The sequence below is a fragment of the Lepus europaeus genome, chromosome 6 (genome assembly GCF_033115175.1).
Source record: "Lepus europaeus isolate LE1 chromosome 6, mLepTim1.pri, whole genome shotgun sequence".
In the NCBI taxonomy this organism is placed as follows: Eukaryota; Metazoa; Chordata; class Mammalia; order Lagomorpha; family Leporidae; genus Lepus; species Lepus europaeus.
The window spans coordinates 16,127,343-16,154,544 of NC_084832.1; the positions used below are offsets into that span (position 1 = coordinate 16,127,343).

Consider the following 27,202-nt stretch of genomic DNA (forward strand, 5'->3'; position numbering starts at 1 on the left):
CAGCTGGCAAGTAATTTTTCTTATAGTCACTTAGAATTGCAAAGACTATTCTCACTACCTCCACCACCACCACGTTCTTAACCAACTGTCTTCTGTTTAATCCTCAAGCAGCTTGGTTTTCCCACTGAGCATTGTGTCCTTATTGAGCTTCATTGTGTTTGCTTTGACCAGTTCCTCCAATTTGCCTGTTTCTAATGAGCACTGCAGATCATTCACTCCCCCCTCCCCGGGGGCAGAGCCTTTGCCTGCTCTATTGCAATGGGTGGCCCTCCATGATAGGAGCCTGCTGCAGGCTGTGCATGTCCTCCAAAAGCCATCTATTGAAGTAATCCCTAGTACCTCAGCATGTGACAGTCTAGATAGGGCCTTTGCAGTGGGAACTAACTTGAAATGAGGTCACTTGGGTGGACCCCACTCCAACATGAGTAGAGTGTTTGCAAGAGAGGGGATCAGGAGACACTTGCACCAAACTAAGACCATGTATGAAGACTCCACGAGAAGGTGGACATTTACAAGCCAAGGAAAGAGGCTCCCAATGAAGCCAATTTTGCTGAAACCTTAATCACAAGCTTCCAGCCTCCAAAACTCTGAGAAAATAAGTTTCTGTTCTTGCTTCACCCAGAGTGTCATAATTATTATGGCAGCCATAGGAAACTAATACAGTATGCTATAGGAGAACTTATGTTTCTAAAGATCGATAGAGAGGCCGGCGCTGTGGCGTAGCTGCTAAAGCCACCGCCTGCAGTGCCAACATCCCATATAGGCACCGGTTCTAATCCCGGCTGCTCCACTTCCAATCCAGCTCTCTGCTATGGCCTGGGAAAGCAGTAAAGGATGGCCCAAGTCCTTGGGCCCCTGCACCCGCATGGGAGACCTGGAGGAAGCTCCTGGCTTTGGATCAGCACAGCTCCAGCCGTTGCGGACATCTGTAGAGTTAATCAGTGGATGGAAGACCTCTCTCTCTCTCTTTCTTCTATCTCTGCTTCTCTGTAACTCTGCCTTTCAAGTAAATAAAAAAATCTTTTTAAAAAAGATCAATAGGTCCATAGATAGATAAATGTGTATGTCTGTGTGTATATATGTGTGTGTGTGTGTGCATGTATATATACCTATTCACATGCAAACACGCATCCCAACATCATGGACTTACCTAACACTGAGGTTACATTACTTCTCTGGTCTTCTTGTCAAAAAGGAGTATCCAGAAAATTCCAAATTGATAGGTACTAGTACTCTTCCAAGAGTCAAGGCTTTACAAAGCAAATAAAGACCAAAATTGTCACCACTCAGAGGAAATATGAAAACTATATATAATGTGCGATCCTGGATTTGATCTTGGAACAGAAAAAGGGTAGTGGAGAAATGGTAAAATCTAAATCAAGCCTACACTTTTATTAATAGCACTGTACTGATGTTGACTTCTTTCTTGAAAAGAAGTTTCAATAAAGCTAGTTTTGATAAAGGTACCATAGCTACGTGAAATGTTAACATTAAGGAAATCTGAGCAGAGTATATATAGAAACTATTCTACATTTGCAAAATGTTTGCAATTCTAAAATTATTTCAATACAAAAATTAAAATAAGCATAAATAATACCATAATACAAATAATTCATTGTAGATACACATTATACACACATATAAATACTATACATATTCTTAATAATATAGCAAAACAAATGAACTAATAAATCATCACCAGGAGCAATAAATTACAAATTTTATCCCAGTGACACAAAATCTGTATTAAAAAAAGGAGGGGCTGGCGCTTTGGCTCAATAGGCTAATCCTCTGCCTGCGGTGCCTGCACACCGGGTTCTAATCCCAGTCGGGGCACCGGATTGTCCTGGTTGCTCCTCTTCCAGGCCAGCTCTCTGCTGTGGCCCAGGAGTGCAGTGGAGGATGGTCCAAGTGCTTGGGCCCTGCACCCCCATGGGAGACCAGGAGAAGCACCTGGCTCCTGGCTCTGATCAGTGCAGAGCGCTGGCCATGGCGGCCATTGCGGGGTGAACCAATGGAAAAGGAAGACTTTTCTCTGTCTCTCTCTCTCACTGTCCACTCTGCCTGTCAAAAAAAAAAAAAAAAAAAGGAGGAAAAAGCCAACATTCACTGAGATCTTCTGGATGGTAATCTCCCTCAGGTCATTTGACAGGTGCTATCTCATTTAATCCTTTCAACATCACTATCATTTGTAAAATATGACAACTAACAAAAGAGAAGCTCAGTAATTTATCCAAGGTCACATACCAAGTGATAGATAAGGATTTCAGACCATAGTCCATTTAATCCAAAATGCCATGTATGCTCTACTAGTTAAAAAATAATTGCTATGTCCCCACCAACAACACATTCACATATCCGGTATACATGTCTACTTTGATTCCTTAGATCTCATTCTTCACTGAGTACAAGAATCACTTGGAAAGCTTTAAAGATTCCTAGGACCAGATAACACCCTCAGATTCTGCTGTAATTCTTTTGGAGTTTGATTTGACCTCAGAATTTTAAAAATATGTCCCAGATATTTCAGATGTACAAAGAAGAGTAACTCTGCTAGTTGATCAAAGTAAAGGTCATACCAAACAGAACTAAATCCTTTAAGAGAAGGCAATTATACTTATTATTCACCCAAAACAATTAAATTAAACTTGTGCAACACATTCTTTATGGAAACGACCAGAGAAGAAGAAATTTTCCAAAGACACATGGCAAAAAGGTGCCAGCTTTAGGAGGGCTGTTGTCAGCTAATTGCATAGAGAGGCAGGAACATAGAGGCGATTGCCTTCAGAGATAAATCTCAAATCCCTTCCGATTCAGAGAAGGAAGATGAAGTCCTTTGACTAGTAGAAGGCAAATGCCTGACTGCCTTTGATTTTAATTTCCTCTGGTCCCTTTAAAATGGCAAAGGGAACCCATCAAGTTATGTAAGACTCTAATTGAAAATAAACATTTTTCTACTTTAGAGTGGAATTAAAGCTGGGAAAAACTGAATAGCTTCAAGGTGAGGAATGAAACTGAAAGCAACATCAAGAAAGCTGCCATGAGAGTATTTGGAAGCCATTCTGTTTGCTGAATTGTCAGCCATGCAAGCACTTATAGACAATTACAACCTTAGAAAAGAAATAAAAAGTGTGTAAGTAGGCACTTTGATACTTCTTTCTAATTATAGGGTTTACGAGCTGGATTCCAAAAACACAGATAGAGGCAAAGCGAACAACACTAACCCTGAAATGAGGTTAGAAGCTTATTCGCTTCCCATAATTACACAGCTGTGACAGGTTGGGGGAGACCCCTGCCTCAAACATAGCTGTCTCTGTACTGTGGGTCTAGCAGTGAGGGTGCTAATTAATTTGTTTTCTATTTTAACATTTTTAAAAATAAATTTAGTTTGAATCATGTGGGATCACCAATATTTGACTTATAAAAATGACAACTTCCTATTTTGAGTTACAACGTGAAGATCTCCATCTCTCTCGGAATTCTCAGGGGTGCAGACTGATTTTTCTGCAGCTTTTGAAACATTTACAGCAGCAAACACAGTGGGGGGATAACAGAACATGCACAGCGAAGGCGGATGCAGAAAATGAAAGAAACTCGTCTACCTAGAGGGGCAAATGGAATTTTCTAATATTTAAACCGATTGAAAAGCCCTGGAAGTCACCACTCATCACATATATCCCACCAAAAAATTTCATTTTGGTAATTGGCCTGGATAGTAAATTGTACCCGCAATTCAGTTGACAACCTGGGCCTAGCAGAGAATGATTATTTACTGCCCTTCCTGATATATGTTTGTGCAGAGCTGTGGGAAGCAGGTAGGATGAGGAATCTATCAGTCTTGTGTCAGACACATAAAAGGCGGCTTGTAATTAACTCTTTTACATATCTATGTCATACTGTGGCTCATTGTTGATTTTTATTTCATTTTTTTAAGATAGAAGAAGGGAAACCTAGGAAAATGAGAAATCCAACAGGATGACATGAACGAACACTTAGTGACCTAAAATGTTTGGTAACAAAATCTTTCTATCAATTCCTTTGTCAACAAACACTTTATCTTTTTTTTTTTTTTTTTTGATAGGCAGAGTGGATAGTGAGAGTGAGAGAGAGAGAGAGAGAGAGACAGAGAGAGAGACAGAGAGAAAGGTCTTCCTTTTTGCCATTGGTTCACCCTCCAATGGCCTCTGCGGCCGACTCATCGCGCTGATCCGAAGGCAGGAGCCAGGTGCTTCTCCTTGTCTCCCATGTGGGTGCAGGGCCCAAGCACTTGGGCCATCCTCCACTGCCTTCCCGGGCCACAGCAGAGAGCTGGCCTGGAAGAGGGGCAACCAGGATAGAATCCGGCACCCCAACTGGGACTAGAACCCGGTGTGCCGGCGCCGTAAGGTGGAGGATTAGCCTGTTAAGCCACGGCGCCGGCCAAACACTTTATCTTTGAAAAGCCAAATATTCCTATGGACTTGGCAGATTTTCTCATATATGCCAAGGAAAGACTCTTTGAAGAAGTTTAACCAAAAGAAGAATGGCAAAGTTCTTCAAGGCATTAGCTTGAAAACTGTAGGATATAATAACAAAAGTTCACATTTATTTAGTTCTTTCCATGTTTGTTTTGCTGGTGCTTCACACATATTTGCTATTTAATCCTCAGAACAATCTGAAAGGTTGGTACTCTGTCTAGGCCTACTTAACACATGAGAAGCAAGAGGCTTCCTCAGGTCATTTGCCCAATATTATCTCTATTAAAGGGCATAGTTCTGAGCTGTAACCCAGGTAGTTGCTCCCCAGAGCCACTGCACATACTAACCAAGTGTCCTGCCTCTGATGAATAGATTGTATGAGTCAAACAAAGCTTCTCTCTGTGTTTCCCAAAAAGATCTGCTACAGCACTCATGCACAATAATATTCCAGAATTGCATAATCCATTTATACATTTTTAATCTGTATAGCAGGTTAGCAGTTGATTTGGATTTTGTTCAATGAAAACAGAATGAGATGCACCTATCTATGTAGAAGTGTAAATCTTGTATTTTTAAGGAATCATAGCAATGCACTGACTTCGTATGTTACATCTAATGCCCAGTGTGAGAAATGGGAGCTGTGCTCTTTATAAAAGCCAGAGGGAATGCCCTCACCACTTCTCCCATGTGAGGACACGGACATAAGGCACCATCTACGAACTAGTTAATGGCCCTGGCCATACCCTGAAATTACCATCACTGATCTTGGATTCTCCAGCTTTCAGAACTGTGAGAAAAACATTTCTGTTCTTTACAAGCTACCCAGTTTGTGGCATTTTATTAAAGCAGCTAGAATAGACTAAGACATCACCTCAGAGTTTATTGCAAGTTCACTGTGTAAAAAGATGTCAAAAACATGAAGATGTGTCCATTCAAAGTGTACTATGTTTGTAAGTTAAGTATTAACAAATGACATTAGGGTTCATAATCTTTTGAAATTATGCAATCATGTTGTTTATTTGGAAACTGAATAAGTGAAAGGACTTACAAGGATAAATAAGAATTGGTTGAGCTCAATAAGACTGAATATATATTGGAACATGTTAATTTTAATTGGAAATACTCTATTGTTTCGGAATTCATTTGTTTGATAGTACCAACTATGGTAAAAAATCTTTAATAAATATGACCATTTTAATTGGATTTCATAATGCAGAATGATGATGCTTTAGAGCTAACATACATTTGTAATGTGAATATGAATAGTCCATGGAGTAGTTCTGAATCCAGTTTTCATGAAGTGTAAAATTTGAGTAAGAGGCCTAAAGTGTTTAATGCCTGTGGATAATTGGGATTATCACAGCCAAGATTCAGTACTACATTTGGGAATGAAATAACTTTGGATGCCCAAAGGTTGTGTTATTTGCAGCCAGTAGCATCAGCATTGTCCTCCTTAACTGCATGTTATTCAGCCCCTCTCCACTCAGCAGCCAGAACAATTCTTATCAAACATGAGTTAGCTGAGATATTCTCCTGTGTCAACACAGGGTTAATACAGTAGTTGTGTAATTTTATAACCAACAAGGTACTGCTTCTGTTCTGTGGCAGCCACACTGGCCTCATTGCTGGTTCTCAAACCTGCACGTGGGCTCCTACCACAGAGCCACTATGCCTGCTGTTCCTTCTGCCTGTGAAGTAGGCAGGCATACAGGTTGGAGTAGATTGGATTTGTGAACTGGAAGACCACGCCCCTGTGTGACCTCATGCTCCTACCTGATGCCTTGGCCACGCCCTTGTGTGGCCTCATTCCCCTACCTGGCCATACCGGGGTGCCCACCAGCCAATCAGGTTAATTGACCACTCCCCTTTGGATTGGGTTAAAAGCCTGGGGCACAGTGTGCCGGCCCTGCTCTTTTTCCCTGGCCTCTTGCTAGGAAGGGGCTTGCTGTAGCCCCACGCCTCCAGGGCACATGGCCTTCAGGCCATGTGCTCTAGGCTTCCTGGCCTAGATGCTCATTCACGTGTCTGGATCCTGGTGCTCGGTATGAACCCCCATTCACTTCTCTCTCCTAAATAAAGCTCTCACTCTCCTATGCACCTTTCTTACTAAATAAAAGCTTAAAATGTGCCATGCTGCCTCGTTTATCTGTGCCGGTATTTAGAATTCTTCTCCAAATATTAGGCAAGAACCCTCTTGGGCTTATTAATATCGGGGATTTAATAATAAGCCCGTGGTGAAATCGTAAGGCACCCCAAATTCTGGTAGTACATGTGGCACCCCGGCTAGCATTTCTATGGAACTTTAAGGGATCACATTTTAGTGTGAATTTTAGGGGTCTTGTCCGATATCACCTGGAATGCTCTTCCCAAATAATCCCAAATGGCAGGTGCTCTCACTTCCTTCAGGAGCTCAAATGTCCCCTGGGGTACCCCACCTCAGTCACTCATCCCCAACCCCCTGCATCAGTCCATTTTCTATTGCTAATAACACAATACCACAGACTGGTTAAGTTACAGAGAAAAGAGGCTCATTGTGACTCATGAATCTGGAAATGAAGGTCTCAGGCTTTCATCTGTTGATGGTTGAGGCTATCATGTTGTCAGAGTCTTAAAGCAGCACAGGGCATCAAATGGCAAGAGGCAGGTACATATGTATGTGAGCCTCTTTGGGTCATCTCCCTCTCTTATGAAGACATCAAGATTCAGTCATGGGCGCCGGTCCTGTCCCAGTTGCTCCTCTTCCAGTCCAGCTCTCTGCTGTGGCCCGGGAAGGCAGTGGAGAATGGCCCAGGTGCTTGGGCCCTGAACCCACATGGGAGACCAGGAAGAAGCACCTAGCTCCTGGCTTCAGATTGGAGCAGTGCGCTGGCCGCAGTGGCCATTTGGGGGGTGAACCAGCGGAGGGAAGACTTTTCTCTCTGTCTCTCTCTCACTGTCTAACTCTGCCTGTCAAAAAAAAAAAAAAAAGATTCAGTCATGGAAGCTCCACCCTCCTGACCACATCTAATCCTAAACACCTGCCAGACCTCCATGTCTAAACACCACAGTTGAGGACCATTAATACTTTACAGGACAAAGTCCCGATTTCAGCATGAATTTGGGAAAAGATACAACATAATTCAAACCACAGTTCCACCTAGCTCCAATGTATTTACAGTCAGCTGACTCACTTTACTTTTAACTACTAAGTGACGGCATCTATCTTTCTAATTATTTCCTGTTTTTCCTTGAAATAAATACTAAGTTCACTGAGGACAAAGACCCTTTTTTGAACTTGGGATCCAGAACAGTGCTAGGGATATAATAGGAATTTTCTAAACAACTTTTGGAATGAATGAATGGATCTGAATAATTGAGTGAAGTGCATGAATGAATAGCCTGTTCTGATTTAAATTAAAGTACCAGAATTAGAACAAAGATGGGATCCTCATTCTTAGGGAAAGCAAGGTTAACAAATTCATGGATGCTTTCTGGATGCACACTTTTCAAAAGCCCAAAAAACCCTGGAAAATACATGACCTCTTGAAAAATAAGAAAGGGAGGATTTTGTTTGCATTTTTCTGTTCTCCACTGATTATTTTTGTTGCAATTACATATTCATTCCATTGTTACTTAATATTAAATATCTGTGCCTCCTTTAGTGTCTGTATTCTAGAATACTACTTATAAAGATATTATTACATAAGCAAAGTGATAGGGCCAGATCTCTAAGAAAGCACACACAAAGGAGGAAACATGTCTAAAAGCAAAAGATAAAGAGGAGAATTTATTTTATATTATTTTCTTTTGCTAGTTTCCTATTTTGGGCCTCTCCTATTATATGCTTTATTACCTTGTATTTAATTCCAAGAATTTATATATGTCTCATTTAGAGGCAAGGAGTGGGAAATGGGGGGGGGGGTGAATTTCTAGAAAGAAGACTTCTAAGGCAATTAGCTCTAGTGCAATTCACATGACAAGAAGTCAATAAATTCTTGTCCCCATAGAAACGCATCAAAGTGGCAATCTCTCCTTCAACATTCTCAAAAATCACCTGAGATTAAGACACAGTTTCTGCCACATTTTCTTCTAAAAACCATTCTTAATTGTTGAAAAACTAACCAGTCTGCAGTAGTATGCAAAGATACTTCAAAAAGTTCATGGAAAATGGAATTAAAAGATTACTTTAATACAAAAAAGTTAAAATTCACACAAGGGTTTTCCATAATTTGCATGAACGTTTTGAAGACCACTTGTACATAGGCCCTTCATGGTATCAAGGGATGTCCACCAATCTCTAATTTCTTGATCAATATTATCCTCTATTTTCTAGAACATCAAAAGGAGAACCCTCAAGATACAATAAAACTCTTGTTGGAACATTCAAAAGGATAATCCTGATCTACAGAAATGTTTAGAAAAGTACAAAATAAATAACAAGGGTCACTGCACTGTTTCAGAACCTACTCATCTCAGGATACATGAGTACCTCATTGGCTGGGTTTGCAGTAGTATGAGCTACTGCAGTCTGGCCAGGAATGTATGGGTACAGTCTATTACATCTCTCATCAGCTGAGATACAAGATGAAAAGTATATATTAACAGGGTGCTGTAATTTTATTTTAATTACAAAATACTTCTCTAAGATAAATAGCATTAAAATAAATCAGTGTTATTCAGCAAAGCATGAAACATGCAATATATTCAGAAGGAGGTGATAATTATTTCATGAACAATAAAACAAATTATGTAACAATATGAAAAGCTAAGTTATGGAGAAAATGAGCCAAGGCATGAAATCATGAATTCATTCAATCAGCATGTAGCTATCTGCAGGGCAGATACACAAACTTACAAACTGGACATACAAAAATGAGAAGACAATCTTCTTGACCTCAAACAGCTACAAACTTGCAGGGAAAGCACTTAATCAAACAAATAAATGATAGGTGGACTGTTTTATGAGAACCATTTGAAAAATGCTATCAGACCATGAATATAGAGGGGGACAAATTCTTCCTGGTAAGTTGAAATACTTTCATTAATGATTAATGATTAATAAGAGGTGAACGCAGGTCACTGAGCAAGCAAGACACAGAATTCCTCCAGGCAGAAGCAACACCACATGCCAAGCTGAGAAGGAAAATGGTGCATAAAAAAAGAAAAAAAGTAAAAAAAGAAGACTATGCCATAGAGAACTGCAGAGGTCAGATCATCAATTGCCTTTACATAATGCCAAGCAGGAGTTTTCACTTTGTTCAAGGAAAATGGAAGGTTACTGAAATATTTTAAATGAGAGAATATTATGATCAGATGTGGAATTTAATTTACCAGACTATGAAGCTCTACAGTCCTCACCTTAACTGAGAATCTGTGGCATTGTCAGGAACCATAGATCTCCACAGGGAACAGATAAATCCATGAATGAATCGGTAAGTTAATATTTTGCAAAGCTCTCTTCTTTTTTAACTGTTAACTAAAGTAATCCTATTTTTATAGTCAAACTACACAAAAGATCTTTATGTGTAGCACCACTCAATATACTTTAATAATTCATTGATAATTATTATTAACAGTTGTTAATAGTTTTAGGAGGGCCACAATGATTTCCACCCATAGATAGCCTCCAGAGGAGTCAATGTGTCTGAGGGTTCAGTATTGGTCAGCAACGCTCAATGAAATATCACCAAGAATAAATTATCTGTGGTTACATTTTCATAGAGCAGTGGAAGAATGTTAAATTGCTTTAGAAATGACAATAACATAAGGAGATAAGGTCAAACTAGACTAAGAAAACCAAGTTTCAGAAACACTTCTCAGTTACTAATGGTGTGGTCTTCAGCAAATAGCTCACCCTTTCTCGATTTGACTCATTGCAGTGCAGTGGGAATAATTACACTACTTAATGACTATGTGAAGATCTCTCAAACACTTTCAAGGCAAGAGAACAAACTATCCACCCGTATGGTAGTCCTAGGCTAAGGGATGAAGACTTCCACATTTACTTGGGGTTTATGTCACATGGAGATGTAAAAAGCATTGAGGCTGGCTGGTGTTGGGTGCAGGTGAAGCTGTGGCTTCTGAAGCCGGCATCCCATGTCAGAGTATTAGTTTGAGCCCTGGTTGGACTTCTGATCCATCTTCCGGCCACTGCACCTGGGAAATCAGTGGAAGATGCCCTAAATACTTAGGCCCTTGACACCCATATGGAGTAGAAGGGTGAAAATCCCAGCTCATAGCTTTGGCTAGGCCCAGCCTTGGCTGTAGCAGCTATCTTGGGAAGGAATGAGTAAATAGAAGATGTTTTTCTCCCTTCATGATCTGTCTCTTCTCTTTCTGTCATTCAGCCTTTCAAATACACACACACACAGACATAATATATAAAATATATACATATAATTGATACATATATGTAACATTATATATATAATGTTCTAGGGTAATTAAGCTGATGTAAATCTAATACTGAAACACATTTGATTGTCAATTATCAGCTATTTTAAAATACTGTAAGTGTGCTTGCAAACTTGCTGCTATAAAGGTCTTTCTTAGATAAAGTTTCACGCACCAATGAAAAGAATATGTATTCTTCAGCTGTGGGATGAAATGTTCTGTAGCTACCAATTAAGTCCATTTGATCCATAGTGTAGATCAGCTCTGTTGTTTGTTTATTTTTTGTCTAGTTGATTTATCCATTGATGAAAGTGTGGTGCCGAATTTTCCCATTATTACTGTATTGTAATCTATGTCTCCCTTTTGATCCATAAACATGTTTTAAAAAGTCAGTTGCTCTGGCATTAGGTGAATGTGCATTTACTACAGTCACATCTTCCTGTTGAATTGATTCCTTAATCATTACATAATGCCCTTCATTGTGTACTTTAATAGTTTTTGTGCTAAAGTCTACTTTGTCTGATATCAGAATGTCTTCTGCTCTTTTTTGATTTCCATTAGCATAGAAAATCTCTTCTGGCCTTTCACTTTCAGTCAGTATTTATCTTTGTTGGTGAAGTGTGTTTCTTACAAGCTGCAAATAGGTGGACCTTACTTTTTAATCCATTTAGCCAGTCTATCTTTTAATTGGAGAATTTAGGTAATTTATATTCAAGGTTATTGTTGATAAGAAATGATTTAGTCCTGCCATTTTCCCGTAACTATCCCGATTGCTTGCTTTGGATTTTCTTTATACTTTTACTAGGAGATTTTTCTGCTAGTGATTACAGTGAAAAAATCCTGAAGCATCATTTGTAATGCTGGACAAGTGGTGACAAATTCTTTCAATTTCTGTTTGTTATGGAAGGTCTTTATTTCACCTTCATTCACAAATGAGAGCTTTGCACAGTATTCTGGGTTGAAAGTTTTTTTGTTGTTTTTTGTTTTGTTTTGTTTTGTTTCCTTAAGGCTTGGGCTGTCTCTCATTTCTCTCCTTGCCTGTAGTGTTTCTGACAAGAATCAGCTGTGAGTATAATTGAAGATGCTCTGAAATTAATCACATTTTTCCATGCACATTTTGGAATATTTTCTTTATGTTTTATTGTTGAAAGTCTGACTACAATATATCATGGTGAAGATCTTTTCTGGTCCTTTCTATTAGTAGCTCTACATGCTTACTGTACTTGGATGTCTGTTTCTTTCTACAAATTAGGGAAGCTTTATATTATTACTTCATGGAAGAGGCTACTTAATCCATTCTCTCTTTCCACTCTTTCAGGAATGCTTAAGATTCATATGTTGGGTTGTTTCATGGTATCCCATAAATCTGGAACACTGTTTTTAATTTTTCTAATTTCTTCTTTTTTTTGGTTTGACTGACAATATTTCAAAAGATTTGTCTTCTAAGTTGGAACATGTTTCTTCTGCCTCACCACATCTGTTGTTCAGGCTTTCCACTGTATTTTTTATTTGATATATTGAATTCTTCATTTCTAATATTTCAGTTTGATTTTCTTCAAAATCTTTACCTCATGGGAAAATTTTTCATCCATGTCATAGATGGATCTATTTAACTCATGAATTTCCTTCTTGTTGTTTTTGGGTAATCCTATGATAATTTTTTGAATTCTGTTTCAGGCATTCCATCTATGTCTTCGTCTTCATATTCTAATATTGAAATGTTGTTTTTTCCACACCAAATGCTAGTCCATAAATTACGTCTCAACAAATACAAAAAAACTGAAATCATACCATGGATCTTTTCAGACCACATTAGACTGCAACTGGAAAGTAACAACATGAGAAACCCCAGAAAATATTTAAACACATGGAGACTGAAAAACATGCTCCCGGGTGAGGTGGATTGTTGAGGATTTGTGCATCTATGTTCATCAAGGATACTGGTCTACAGTTCACTTTCTTTGGTGCATCTTTTTCTGGTTTTTGAATTAAGGTGATGCTGGCCTCATAGAAGGAGTTAGGGAACAGTCCCTCCCTTTCGATTGCTTTGAATAGCTATAGTGGGTCATAAAAGAAAAAAAGGATATCAAAATTTCCTGGAAATGAAGATGACAACATAACATACCAAAACCTGTGGGATACAGTGAAAGCAGTATTAAGAAGAGAGCTTAAATCAATCAGTGCCTACATCAAGCAATTGGAAAGGCATAAAATAAATTATCTAGTAATACATCTCAAGGAGCTAGAAAAAATAAGAAGAAAACAAACCCAAAATTAGTAGAGGAAATAAATAATTAAAATTAGAGACTAAACAAAATTGAGAACAAAAAGGGGGAAAAAAAGGATGATACAACAGATCAGTTTAAGGAAGAGGCTTTTCTTTTTCTTTTTATGGAAAAAATAAACAAAATAGATACACCATTGAACCAATTAATCAAAAGGGGGGGGCAAATTAATGAAATCAGAGATGAGAAAAAAATATGTTACAATGAATACCACAGAAATAAAAAGAATCAATTTAATACAGGCATCTATATACCAATAAATTGAAAAATTTAGAAGAAATGGATAGATTTCTGGACAAATAAAATCTACCAAAATTGCATCATAAAGACATAGAAAACCTAACTAGATGAATAACCAAGACAGAGCTTGAATAAATAATAAATATCCTCCCAAAAAAGAAAAGCCCAGGACTGGATGGTTCACTACTTAATTCTACCAGGCATTTAAAGAAGAACTATCTCCATCTCTTCTCGGCCTTTTGGCTAAGATCAAGCGTGAAGAAGAACTATCTCCAATTCTTCTCAAACTTTTCAAAACAATTGAAAGGGATAAAATGCTCCCTAACTCCTTCTACAAGCCAGCATTACCTTAATTTAAAAACCAGCAAAAGATACACCAAAGAAAGAGAACGACAGACCAATATCCCTGACGAACATAGATGAAAAAATCTTTAACAAAATACTAGCTAATGATATCCAACAATGCATAAGAAAGATTATTCACTCAGACCAAGTGGGATTTATCCCTAGTATGCAAAGATGGTTCAACATTTGCAAATCAATAATTGTGATACATCATATTAACAAACTGAAGAAAAAAACCCGTATGATTTTTTCTTCTTCTTCTTACTATTTGTTAAATTCTTTACTTAGCAGAGAGTTACAACTTGTGATTATAAAATACATTGAAAGCCTGTCACTTCAAAAAATAAAAGAATGAATAAGAAAGAAAGGAGAGAGTATAGGAGAGTATGGGAGTATAGGGACAGTTATCCTATTCGCCCTATGGGCAGGAGGGCCAATAGGATGAGAACTGTCCCTATACTCCCAAATCTGAAATTTGTTCATTTTATATAAATAAAAAATTACTATTTAAAAAAACACATAAAGGTAAGCCTTCCTCAAATACTCACCAAATTGGCAGAAAAGTTAAATAAATCTTTGAAATAAACATTCCTTGCGTATTAGCATCTATCCAAGTGATACATTATATAGCAATTCAGTAAATATGTCATGAATTTGCCAAAGAATTAGGACAACATAAAGCATGTGGGTTGGGAAGAATAAGGAAGAATCCGACATACAAAGATCTCCCAGAAAAGCATGCATACACAGGGACTCTTCCAAACAAACAAATCTGATTTTTTTTATCCCCTTCAAAAATGATGCATGAACCCCCCTCATTAAATCCAGCTTTATATCAGGTAATTTCCAGTGTTATTCTCCTGTCCAGGCAGACTAATGTCACTTAGTACACAAACTTTCAGGGCTAGCATTTGTATGTTGTTTGCTGCTATTCCTTGAAGAACATAAGAAAAGCCTCCAGCAGTAAGAGAATCCATAGGCAAGCTATGACCATGCCATAGTACCCCATAGTTATATATGGGATCTTCATGAATGACACAGTAACTCCTCCATTATAGAGCTATGTCCTGACTGCCCCTCCTCCCCACCCCATCCTTAGAAACGGTACAGTGAAGTCCTCAACCCTAGTACCTGGGAAAGTTATCTTATTTGGTGATGGGGTTTTTGCTGACAGAATCAGTGTATAATGAAATCACAAGAGTGGGCCCTAACTCAGTGCCACCAATGTCCTTAAAGGAGGGGGAGGATGCCACGTGGACACAGAGATCCCTGGGAAATGACAGTCATGTGGCCACGGGGGCAGACCACAGCAATACATCCACTCACCAAGGAGTCTCGAGGACTGACAGCAATTACCAGAATTCGGGAAAAGCAAGGAAGGATTTTCCCCAACAGGTTTCAGAGGGGCATGGCCCTACGGCCACCTGAGCTTTGGAGGATTTACTTTCCAGAAACATAGACAATACACTGACCAAGCCACCAAATTTGTGAAATATTAAGGCATCCCTAAGAAAACAAACATACACTACAATACAGATAATTCATGGGAATGTAGACTATGAAAACTATGCAAACTTCCTCCTCCCTCTCTTATTCCTACTCCTATTTTTTACTGAGATCTATTTTCAGTTTACTTTATACACATGTGATTAACTCTATTTTGAGTTCAACAAATAGTATGAAGAAAAAATATGAAAAAACAAAGAACACAAAACTGATAGATTTCAAACATTTTTACCCCCAATAAGCTTATCTTTTAACTCTATTTTTTCATGAAGTTTTTGAAGTATCCTCATATCTATTTATTGATGTCTATCATTAAATATCAGACCAAGAGGAGCCAATGTTTTCACAAACATTAAACATTACAACCCAGCTTTCCTCTTCCCAGGCCAAATCAAATATAAACTGTCAAATTTTCTCTTTCTAGGTTTTGTTTAGTAACTGGCCATTGTATTTTCTCCCTATACTTTAATGCAGCTACAGAATTAAGGGCTCCTATTCCTATAGACACTTGAAGTATTGTTTCACATCAAAAAAGAAAAGGAACACATAATTAGTGATTCACATCTGTTGACTAATAATATTGTAACTGAAAAACATTCACACAAAATTGTTTCAACTGAAAAATTTTATGATTTTTTCTTGCCTCTTTAATTACCTAATGAAAGCAGATCTCAATAAAGGAAATCCATGCATCAGCCTATTCAACTGACACTGAAAAAAAAAAAAAAAGTCTTGCCTTGAAATCTGTAAAAACCCTCAAGGCAGTTAATCAATGTAGAAGGCATGAATTGAGGCACTTCACAGCACTGGTGCTGAGCTTTAGCATTCCAAAGACATAGACGTGGGTCAGGTGGATTTGATTTTGAGTAGATTGGGCCAGCAGGTTTCTCAAGTATGAAGCACCTCTGTGAAGTCCAGAAATGGCAGCTGAAAGCAAGAACTGGACACAAACCAGAGCGCATGGCCCTGCCGCCACATGGTAGAAGCTGTTCTCACATACTGTTTGCCTTCTCTCTTGTAATCATTTCTTCCCTAGCTCAACATTCATCCCTCCTGGAACACAGTTACAATGGGCATGGATACGTTGACTCATCCATCGTTGTACATTTCTAAGGCAGAGAAAGATGGTCTAGTCTTCCTTCTCAGAACCTGGCACTCCATTTTTAGGTTTGGGGTTACAACACATGCAAAGATGAAGTTCAGAACTCACTGGGAAAGATATAGGACACAATTTAATTATCTATCTATAAAAGATGCAGCTTCAAAAAATTCGTGGAAAATGCAAATTTATTTTTATTTTTATACCAAAAAAATTGAAATTGTGCTCTTCACAACTGGCCATGAAGTTGGGCAAGGAAGAATACTGCCTTAGAAGGTAAGCTTCCAAGGGCAGGCTGCTTAGTCTATTTTTCTCTAAACCTCTAGCTCCTGGCACAATTACCTTGTACAGAACATTCAGTAAGTGAATGAATGTATTGGTCCACTAAACACACCAATAGCTAGTATCTGCAAGAAAACAAAGCATCAGCAAACTGCAAAATAAAACTATGAAGCATGTTGACTTATCATATAATACTTCTTCCAATGCCTGCCTCCTTGCTATAAATATCGGAATATTTGCTGGTAGCAGAAAAGTTGTCTCTGCATAAAGCAAGAGACTGGCCCTCTATGGGACGATAGAAATTACTGAAAGAGTTATCAAGAAAACAAATGGCTCATTTACGGTTCCAAATAGGGCTTCTTCTTGGTGACAACCTAATACCTTTCTGTTCTCCAATCAGTCAATTTATTGAGTTCAGTTGCTCAATTAATTCGGCCTGAAGAACCAGCAGAGAAAATGCTTTAAGCAACTTCAGAGATGATCAATAGTAGCAAATGCCATTAAAAGAAAAAGAAAAAAAAAGTCCAGCCATAGTTGTTTTTGTTGCCTTTCCTAACCCTTTGTTTCTTGATTGTAAAATTTCTATTATTTGAGCTAGGAGTACTGGGGCCACATGAGGTATCTCCTAGTCCAACTCTGTAGGTGATTACAACACTTAAACAAAAAAAAATATTTCTTTCAATTGGCTGAAAATATATTTTAATGCATGCATCCCAAGATATTGGCAACACCAACTGGATGAGAAAAGGCAGTTTGGCCAAGTGCCATTTTGCCACTAACTAAAAAAGCTAAGGACCGCTCTGCAAATCTCCTAAATAAAAAAGCAATCTAGTTTCTGGCAAGGAGATCAGCAATGGCCATTTCATATAAATGAATCTGTCATGATTTCATTTGCGCACAAGCTCGATCATCCAAAATAGCAGAAACAGCAGGCTGTGGTGTGGCTTTTCTTTATCTGTTTTTGATAGACTGCTTCTCCTTTTCCTGCCCCAAATGATGACAGCCATCGACAAAAACCTGGACTGTGAAATTGCAAGAAAATTATTCTCAATTTAAATAGTCAAGTAACTTACCAAAGAGGAATTGTCCCCTTTATTTTGTTAGTGCTTTACAGATTCCTAACACATGATCAAATACAAATATGATCCTCTGCTGTGTGTATCTTCATCAAAATAAGATACGTGGAATATGACAAGCTACAAAGCACATTCTTTGCTTATTGGGTTGTCCACCTGCTCCAGATCATTTGCAGGGTTGCCAATAACAGACGGAAGTGGCATAAATGAATCATGTCTTATTTTTTTTTTTTAGTAAGATTCTCCCACAAGATCCACAGAGGACATCAGCCATTATTTTCTAAAGCCAATCCAGGGTCTCTGTGCCAATGTGCACATGTAGATAGCTATGCAAGCTGGCCCTATTTCCCCGAACGCTGTTATTCCAGTCACGTGATACCTAAGCTGCTTCATTAGGCAGACCCAGTAAAGGCAATGTTCTGAAATGGTGCGCTCTTCCTTCCACATAACAACAGAGCACTTTATTTTTTTTCCTTCAAAAGGCAATGAAAATTGCTGTAGCTTAGCAAGAGGATAATGGAAGTGCATCAGCGAGCTGTGAGAAGCTTAGGAGTTGAACTACGCTGCATCCTCTTCACCAGTGTGACCTGGGGCTGTGCGTGGGTTCCTGAGACGACTTCACTGGCGAAGAAGTCACATGCCTCGACCTCCCTCCCGCTCCTCATCTGCTCCCACCCCATCTGTACTGAACATCATGTTCCCAGACAACTCCCTGCAGGAACTGTAATTTTCTGATTAATGTTACACTGTGCGAAGATTCAAAACGGTTGAGCAGGTCACTCCATTCCCTAAAGAACCATAATTGTAAGGCAGCAACGTCTGAGCCCAAAATCAGCCTGAATTTTCTCTTAAGTGTAAAGTATTTCTATTTTAAAAGCTACCTTTCTGAGTAATTACAACCATAAGGACTAAGAGAAGCAAAACTTGTTGAATCCTCAAAACACATTTTTTAAAAGGAAGCGTAACTTTAACTGCTTGCTCACATGTCACTGAGTTCTAAGGAAAGCTCTCTCCTTTCTTATACTCTATACAATTTTCAAACACTGAAGAGTCAATTATGTGGTTTTTCTTAATCTGTTTTTCACAGACTGCTTCTCCTTCTCCTGCCCCAAACGATGACTGCCATCAACAAAAAACTACATTGTGAAACTGAAGAAAATTATTCTCAATTTTAATAGTCAACTAACTTAGCAAGAAGTAACACTGTGTTTAGAAAGAGTAGAACAAGAGTCAAGAAGCTTGAAATGAGGCTGGAATTCCAAAACTAGCTTTGGGTAAATACACCTTTTTGAATTTCATATTTTACATATATAAATTAAAAGGTCCAACTAAATGACATTAAGATCCCTTTAAAGTCTAAATTCAATTCTAATTGGCAACAAAGCAATATGAATAAAAATCAGTTCTTAACTGCTCTATTTAACAGTTAGTAAGCCCCAATGAGAACAAGCCTAAGAGAGATTTTTATTTTTTAATGGATCTTCTCAATATGTGTTATCAAAATGTCTTATTTATGAAAGTTATGACCTATGACTAATAGTGAAAAATACAAGAAATACAACCAAGTCAGCACAATTCACCATGTGGATTTAAAGAAACATTGCAAGGCCTCCTCGTTTTTCACTATACTATCCTCTGAAAGAAATCTGGCTATTGTCCAGTTTAATTTATGTAACATTTTGTTGCTTGTGGTGTTTAACATAATTGCAAACATGATATGCATTCATAATAGCAACCTAAGTTCTAACAGTATATTTTTCATCTCATCAAACACTAGGAATAGGAAGAAAGGAATTCTATCATGGATCTTTGATAAGTCAAATGCTAAGTAGCAGAAGTAATCAAAAGTATTAACAGTACAATCATAATAGGTCTTTTTAGGGGATAAGGTCATAGACTGATGATGTTTGCAAATATTGATAGATTTAGAATCATCTTAAAAAATTATAACAATTAACACATGATTTGCATTCAAACTCTAAACATCCAGTAAAGAATATACCATTCTCACAACTGTAAGCTTTATAAGTAAATTAAAGAAGGCTTTGACAAAGTACAATGAAACAAAAAATGTAGCGAATACCAGAATGCTACTGAAATTTAATAGTGGAGGCTTCTGAAAATTAAGTTTTGTTGTAAGATCCTTCATAAATTCTCCAAGTTAGTATTTTGCAAGAATTGATGAATAAATATGTGACTTAATTAAGAGAATGCATTGTTTCTCCATCCCTTTCACCGACCATTTCTTTCCTGACCCCATGTTCATTAAAATTATTATTGTTCATGTCACATCAGCACCAGTTTATTTTCTGCTCATTCTTTATTTATTTTTAACATTTATTTAATAAATATAAATTTCCAAAGTACAACTGTTGAATTATAGCAGCTTTTCCCACCATAACCTCCCTCCCACCCACAACCATCCCATCTCCCATTCCCTCTCCCATCCCATTCTTCATCACGATTCATTTTCAATTATCTTTATATACAGAAGATCAACTTAGTATATACTAAGTAAAGATTTCAACAGTTTGCACCCACACAGAAACACAAAGTATAGAGTACTGTTTGGGTAGTAGTTTTACCGTTAATTCGCAGGTACAACACATTAAGGACAGAGATCCTACATGGGGAGCAGGTACACAGTGACTCCTATTGTTGATTTAACAATTGACACTCTTATTTATGACGTCAGTAATTACCCGAGGCTCTTGCCATGAGCTGCGAAGGGTATGGAAGCCTCTTGAGTTCACCAACTCCGATCTTATTTAGACAAGGTCATAGTCAAAGTAGAAGTTCTCTCCTCCCTTCAGAGAAAGGTACTGCCATCTTTGATAGAATAGTATGCTTTAACATATTAAATTTTACACTGCTTATGTTAACTCACTTTCCTTCCAGGTATGAAGTGGTGTTGTTCTTCAGAAACTTAAGGAACAATTTGTCTAATCCATGAATAATATTCATGAAAAGATGAAACAATATTGAGTCTGATGCTAGCATTTCAAAAAAATACAATTTAAAAAACAATTCTACCTGATACTGAGAGTGAAACACAGAAAGCATCCCTTCAAAAAAGCCTTTTGAATAAGACTGCACTCATGTGACATATAACCACAGTGCACTGAAGGGCATGTTCTCAGTCTGGAAAAATGCACTTTGACTCTTGGGAGCCATAGAAAGTATCAGAAAGAAAAGGCGATTTGAGAAAAGATGGAAAAAATGGACATCATACAAGCAGTGCCTCTGTATTTCATCCTGTTCTTCTCTTTTCCTTCACTTGTTCATTGTTCAGTCAGTAAACACTGATTAGACATTATGCTCAGGCTTATATTTACATACAGATATATAGATATATCTACTGATAGATGCTTGATAGATAGATATAGATATGAAGGTGCTTCAAAAAGTTCATGGAAAATGAAATTAAAAGATAGGTTTATTGTGTTGCAGAACAATTGAAATTCATGCATATGAGGAATGTTCAAAACATTCCTGGCAATTTCAAAACCTTTTGTACCAAAATAAACTTATCTTTTAATTGCATTTTTCATGAACTGTCTGAAGTACTCTCACTCACCTGTATATCTTATCTGCCTACTCAAATATATTACGTGTGCAAGCAAACACATATTCTGAAATGGAAATGTGTAGATTCAGTTGAATTTATTTTGCATAAAAACTGTCCAAGTTGAGCAGATGCCTTTCGTGAGTGTCTGTAATATAGTGAAAGAAAGAGATCAGTAGGAAGCCTTCAACACTTTTCTCATTCATTTTCTCTGTGGTTTGGACAAAAGCATGGAGATTCTCTTTCTTATGTCTTCTGTAATAGCACACTGTCTCCTGATCTCCAGCCATTGTGCTTGACCATTTTTACCCAAGAATCTTCTTAAATATCCCCAACCTATAAATGTTAATGTTTCCAGATTTGCATCATGCCATTCTCTTTTCTGACAAAACTCTCCCAACGATGTGCTCTCATTCCCACCTTTGCTTCTCTTCATCTTTTTCTGGGCCCCAAGGATATGTTCAATCTCCTGCTAGACATACTACACATACTTTATGCATTTCCAGAAACAAATTTGATCCACCTTCTCCATTTCCAATATGCATAAAGAATTGGATGATTCTCCTGTCAATCTAACCTGAAGCTTCACTTCATTTTAGCTCCCTTCTTGTCATTCACCCCAGCCAGCTCAATTCATTTTTCATCTAGCTCTGTTACTTTAAACACTCTTTTACATCTCTGTCTACTCCTCTTGCCACTTCCTTTGTTCATGTCCTTATTATTTCACATCTGGATTTCTACAACATCTAACCATCCATCATCCCTCTAATGAAGTCTCCCACCAATCTATTCCCGAGGCTGTAGAGTCGCAGGCCTTCTAAAACATTAATCTAAGCATGTCACTCCTCTCCTGTGAGTCCTACCTCAGCTCCTGTAACCTGCAAGTTTAGTCTTGATTTAACACAAGCATCAGAACATATTCGCTTCTTCATTGCATCGCCTGTCAATTCCCCTGAGCCTCCTTTAGCTCTAGTCCCACCAAAACTCTTGTATTCCCAAACTTTGCCATCTTATTTCACCCAACTCAACCTTTGCAAATATCCTTTCTCTACATAGGATGTTCTTCTCTCCATGTTGATCCACATACGTCCTAAAATAATCCCCATGAATATTCTTCTGACTTCTGAGCTGGTTCAAATGCTTTCTTCCCTGGAACTACCTGCTCCCTAATTGATAGTGGGGGTGCTAGACTTGCTGCTCTGGCTAACTGAGGGATCATCTTCACTGAACTTTGGGGTTTGGGCAGGGTTGTATCCTACTCTTCTGTAAATGAAAGTATTCTGTCATGTATGCATTAAATGTTAAAACTAGCTTAAATCCTCAACACATAACTCACTTGTTCTGGAATAACATGAACCTAGATTTTTTCACTATCTTTTTTTTTTTTTTGGCCAAAATCCCATCAAGGATGGTTTGTATGTGTTGTAACAGTCAGGTCAAAGAACTTTAATATGGAAATTGAATATCCTCATTCCAAGCTATGAGCTCCAGGTTTTATATAAAATTTGAAATTGTATATCAAAATATCTTCTCAATTTTTTTAACATTTTGTAATTTCTTATCGTTTCTTAGTGGTAGGGGATTTGGAAAATATAATGTAGTTAAAGCTAGACCAACATGATTAATACTTAGATGTATTTCCTTCCTATCTTTTTATTTAGCTATATTTCTATTTCATCAAAGCAATATTATTCTCTATGTCTATAATGTCTATTTACTCCAATGTTACCAGGTGTTTAAGTATTATGTGTAAAAATATCTCATTAAGAAAAACAAAAACAAAAACAAAAAAAACAGAGATAGCTCACTAATATTTCGTTAGATATACTTGGAGTAATTTGGATAACAATAATTATGGCTAACATACCACAATATTACACTTCCTTTTTCTAGACACCTTCTTCAATGTTTCACAGTGGAGGTAGCACTGCAACACCCAGACAGAACATTAGAGCACTCTTCCCAGGAACAAACATTTTAAAAATGTGTATCAATGTGATTATATAAAGCATATTATTATGGCTTTAATTTTTTATCTCTTGGGTATCAGTGGGGTTATATATGTTTGAAAATTGCTTCTTCTTACCTTCTATTTTTAACTGTAAAATTTGTATTTTATTGATTTATAAAATACTGTTCCATTATGTATTTTATCACATTACATTATATCATAGATCTTAACCTTGTGATGTATATTTTGTAAGTGTAATTTTTCACAATTTTCCATTTACTTTTCAACTTTGTGCATAATATCTTTTGGCTCTTTTGATTTATAGAAGCTGCAAATATTTATGTAGTCAAATCCATCATTATTTTCACTGTTGTTTGTCTCACTATTCTATAAATGGAACACCTTTCTTAATACAAATGTGAGGGAAATTTTAACCTCATGGTGTGTTTATGGTTTCTTTTATTTGTTTCTTCTATTTTTTAATTCTGTAATCCACCTGGCATTTATATTGGCATGCTATTTGAGGTAGGAACAAATTTTTATTTTAAATAAACCTCATTCCCACTCTTGAGCAAGCCTTAATGTTTGACCCTGCTCTAAGATCAAATTGCCATAAACTGTTTTACCTTGTGTGGGGGCTGTTAATTTTGTGGACTCATTTTCAAGCCCCCTGATTTTGTGTCCTTGACTAAGTAACTTCACATTTTGGTGTCTAATTCCACTACCTGTAAAACAGAGCGAGATGTCATGCAGATAATTTTAAGTATTAGAAGAGGATTCCTATGAAATGTTTATCACAGCACATGGAACGTTAGAAGCACTTAGTGGACAGAAATTACTATTGGTCTTCTAGTGACCTACGTCTCCTCTTGTGCCAGTGCCACAATAACAAACACGTTTTGAAATTTTCGATATGCTCTGTCACATCCAGCCATGGGAAAATTCTTGTATGTTTACTTACCACTTAGTTAAGCCCCATCACCAACAGCCCCTACCCAGAAGTGACAAATTTAACAAATATTTGAGCACCTACAGTGTACAAGACAGTGTTCTTAGGTACTGAACAAAGATAAAGTGGTGGTTATTGCATGCAGAACTTCTCTAACCCCCAGCTTGCTTCTGTTATGCACAAAGGAAACAAACTATTTATTTATTCAACCAAATATGGATTAGCTCCTGCCATGACCACGCAAGATGCTGGCGGACTGAGAAAAAGCACACTTTGTCCAGCACTCTCTAAACAAGTCTGACCCTGCACATGTCAGATAGGAACAAATATCACATCTTTAAGACAATTCATTGAGTTAATCTCTCCCAAAGTATTAACTCGAATACTTTTCTTTCCTGAAGTCCTCCTGAGTTTCCCCATTAGAGGTCATTATTGTTTACTCAGAATCCTACTGTTTTTTGTTTTTGTTTTTGTTTTGTCTCTCTTCTCTGGTAACTCCAAGCACACATTCTTCTGGCCTCACAGAGCATTTGCACAAGGTTGTGTTTATCTGTTTGATTCTCCATCACTCATCCTTTCTCTGATTGTCTCTCCCAGCTGGAGTCAGAGCTCTGTCTTTCCACACTTCATATTCCTGCCAAACACTCTGTCCATTGAATATTGAGCACCTGAAATGATGTTCCACTACCCTCACTTAACACAGGTCAGCTAAATGAATTTACCACATCTCCGTTCATATTTTAGTTATATGGATCTTTGTGCAGTGGGTTCCAGTTGGAGTACCATTCATTTCTCTATGTATATCTAGGCCATTTGGGTTCCTATGTATTGAATCATTGTCACTGGATGCCATCATTATATATTTTCTACCTTGAAGTAGCATTATAGAGGTTGGAAATGGAATCCATTTATCAATATTGGTATTAACAATAATACTAAAAATTCTGAATAGTATCAATATCCAAGTTTTAAGTTGTAACTAAATTTTCCGCAAATCTTAAGGTGTGTCATTTTATTTAACTCCTAAAATTCTTATTCTTACGATCATTTACTTAATATAGTCTTTTTTGTCCTTTTATCATTTTACTTGTTATACAGAATTAATTGGTTAAATGAAAATTATTCTCAAACTCCATCTGTAATTGTAATATAAATTCCTGATGGACAAGAACAATTTGTGTATTCAAGTTATATGTTCCAAGGCACTAGCATATCCATATTGCTAGGTCACCAAAAATCTTACTTATTGATTTACATAATCAGCACTTCACTCAATAATGCATTAAAGAAATTACCAAAGTGAAAACCCATCTAACCAAATGTTTCAGAACCAGAACCCCAAAGCACACATTTCAGTATACAATAAATAATTTTGGGCTCCTAATCTGTATAAGATATTGTGCCAGGTATGTGGTATAAAAGGGAAACATCTTTTGAGACCCTAATACATTCCCAATATCAAGAATATCAAATGGTCTTGCACATTTACTCATAACACTCTACAAGGTAGACACTATTATTATTCATATTTCAACAGTAAAACAACTTAGGCTTAATAAACCAGAATACCTTTAAATAGGAAGTGAATAGCTGAGCAAAGATATGACCCCAGTCTATCCAAGAGCCAAATTCAAAGTCTTAACACTATACTGCCCAAAGAAGTACATAAGGATATAAACTTGGCTGAGATAACTTATGGTTTATATTTCATTAGAAGACATGGGTAAAATTTTATAAATAATTCTCCCCCTTTAAGCTTAAAATTTGACAAAGTATTTAAAAATCAGTCATAACAGATTACTGCACTGTTTCAATAAATATATTAATTTCAAAAAATTCCCTAAGTGTAAAGTAAAATACCACAAAATAAAGTAACTTTTAAAAATCAATGGCTTATAGAATATTAATTCAAATTACAGAAGCTGAATTGCAAAATTATTAAAATGCTATATAAATGTATATTTCAAACATAGTTGCATATGTATATCTCTTCTACAGAAAATGTTTATAAATGTTGTCCAAATCAAGTAATATGGAAAGAGAACACAGGAGATTCCTGTATATTCTTGTCTGTTCTCCACAGCACCCCAAGAAAAACAGTGCAGACTACAAAAAATCAAAAGCCTATTTAGAGTAACTTCTGACCAAATAATCTAAATACACTTTTTACATCTTTTTCTCACACAAAGATCTGATCACTCTCTACCTTCCAAGGCATTAAGATGTGCCATGCTTAACTAAGTTGTCACTGTTGCCCTTTTATATTTTACAATCTTTTCTTCCTGAAAAGAATGGTAATGGCATTTTTAAAAATCACGCCATTCCAAGGAAAACAGACTGAATTTATAACAAGTCCGTTCCTTATTTTTTTTTTAAGATTTATTTTATTTATTTGAAAGACAGAGTTACAGACAGAGGTAGAGACAGAGAGGTCTTCCATCCACTGGCTCACTCCCCAGATGGCCGCAATGGCCAGAACTGTGCCGATCCAAAGCCAGGAGCTAGGAGCTTCTTCCAGGTCTCCCACATGGGTGCAGGGACCCAAGAACTGGGGCCATCTTCCACTGCTATCCCAGGCCATAGCAGAGAACTGGATTGGAAGAAGAGCAGCCGGGACTAGAACTGGCACCCCTATGGGATGCTGGTGCTTAAGGCCAGGGCTTTAACCCATGTGCCATAGTGTTGGCCCCAAGTTCCTTCCTCTCAGAGATCTTCACGGAATAATACCCTGGTTGTGAAACACAATAACATCTAAAACATTCTGCTCATTCTCAAGTACTAATGAAGATGAACATACACAGTACTTTAGTGTTCTATATATCTAAGGTATAGCACTGGTATTTTCACAGCAATGAAAATGAGCTAAATACTATAATTTCACAAAACTAAGCAAAATGCACAAAATAGATAATAGCTATATTGACTCATATTTGAGAATAAAAAATCAGAATCACTGAGTATAAGAATTATGATATAAAGCTTAGTCTTTATTCACTGAATGCCTTTGTATTATTTTCATTTTAAGGAGTTGTCATAATTATCTGTGTGTGATGCAAGATTAGTGTCTGAATAAAA

General features: G+C 37.3%; 1 protein-coding gene and 1 long non-coding RNA gene across 2 annotated transcripts in view; one reads left to right on the forward strand and one right to left on the reverse strand.

The window, feature by feature from the left end:
• Window positions 1-27,202, reverse strand: part of HS6ST3 (heparan sulfate 6-O-sulfotransferase 3) — a 799,545-nt gene that overhangs the window by 429,692 nt on the left and 342,651 nt on the right. The gene's annotated exons all lie outside the window — the stretch shown is intronic.
• LOC133761582 (uncharacterized) overlaps window positions 9,556-27,202 on the forward strand; it is a 32,254-nt gene continuing 14,607 nt past the window's right edge. The window contains exon 1 of the long non-coding RNA XR_009866186.1: window positions 9,556-9,868. This is a non-coding gene — a long non-coding RNA (uncharacterized LOC133761582). The remainder of the gene's footprint in view (window positions 9,869-27,202) is intronic.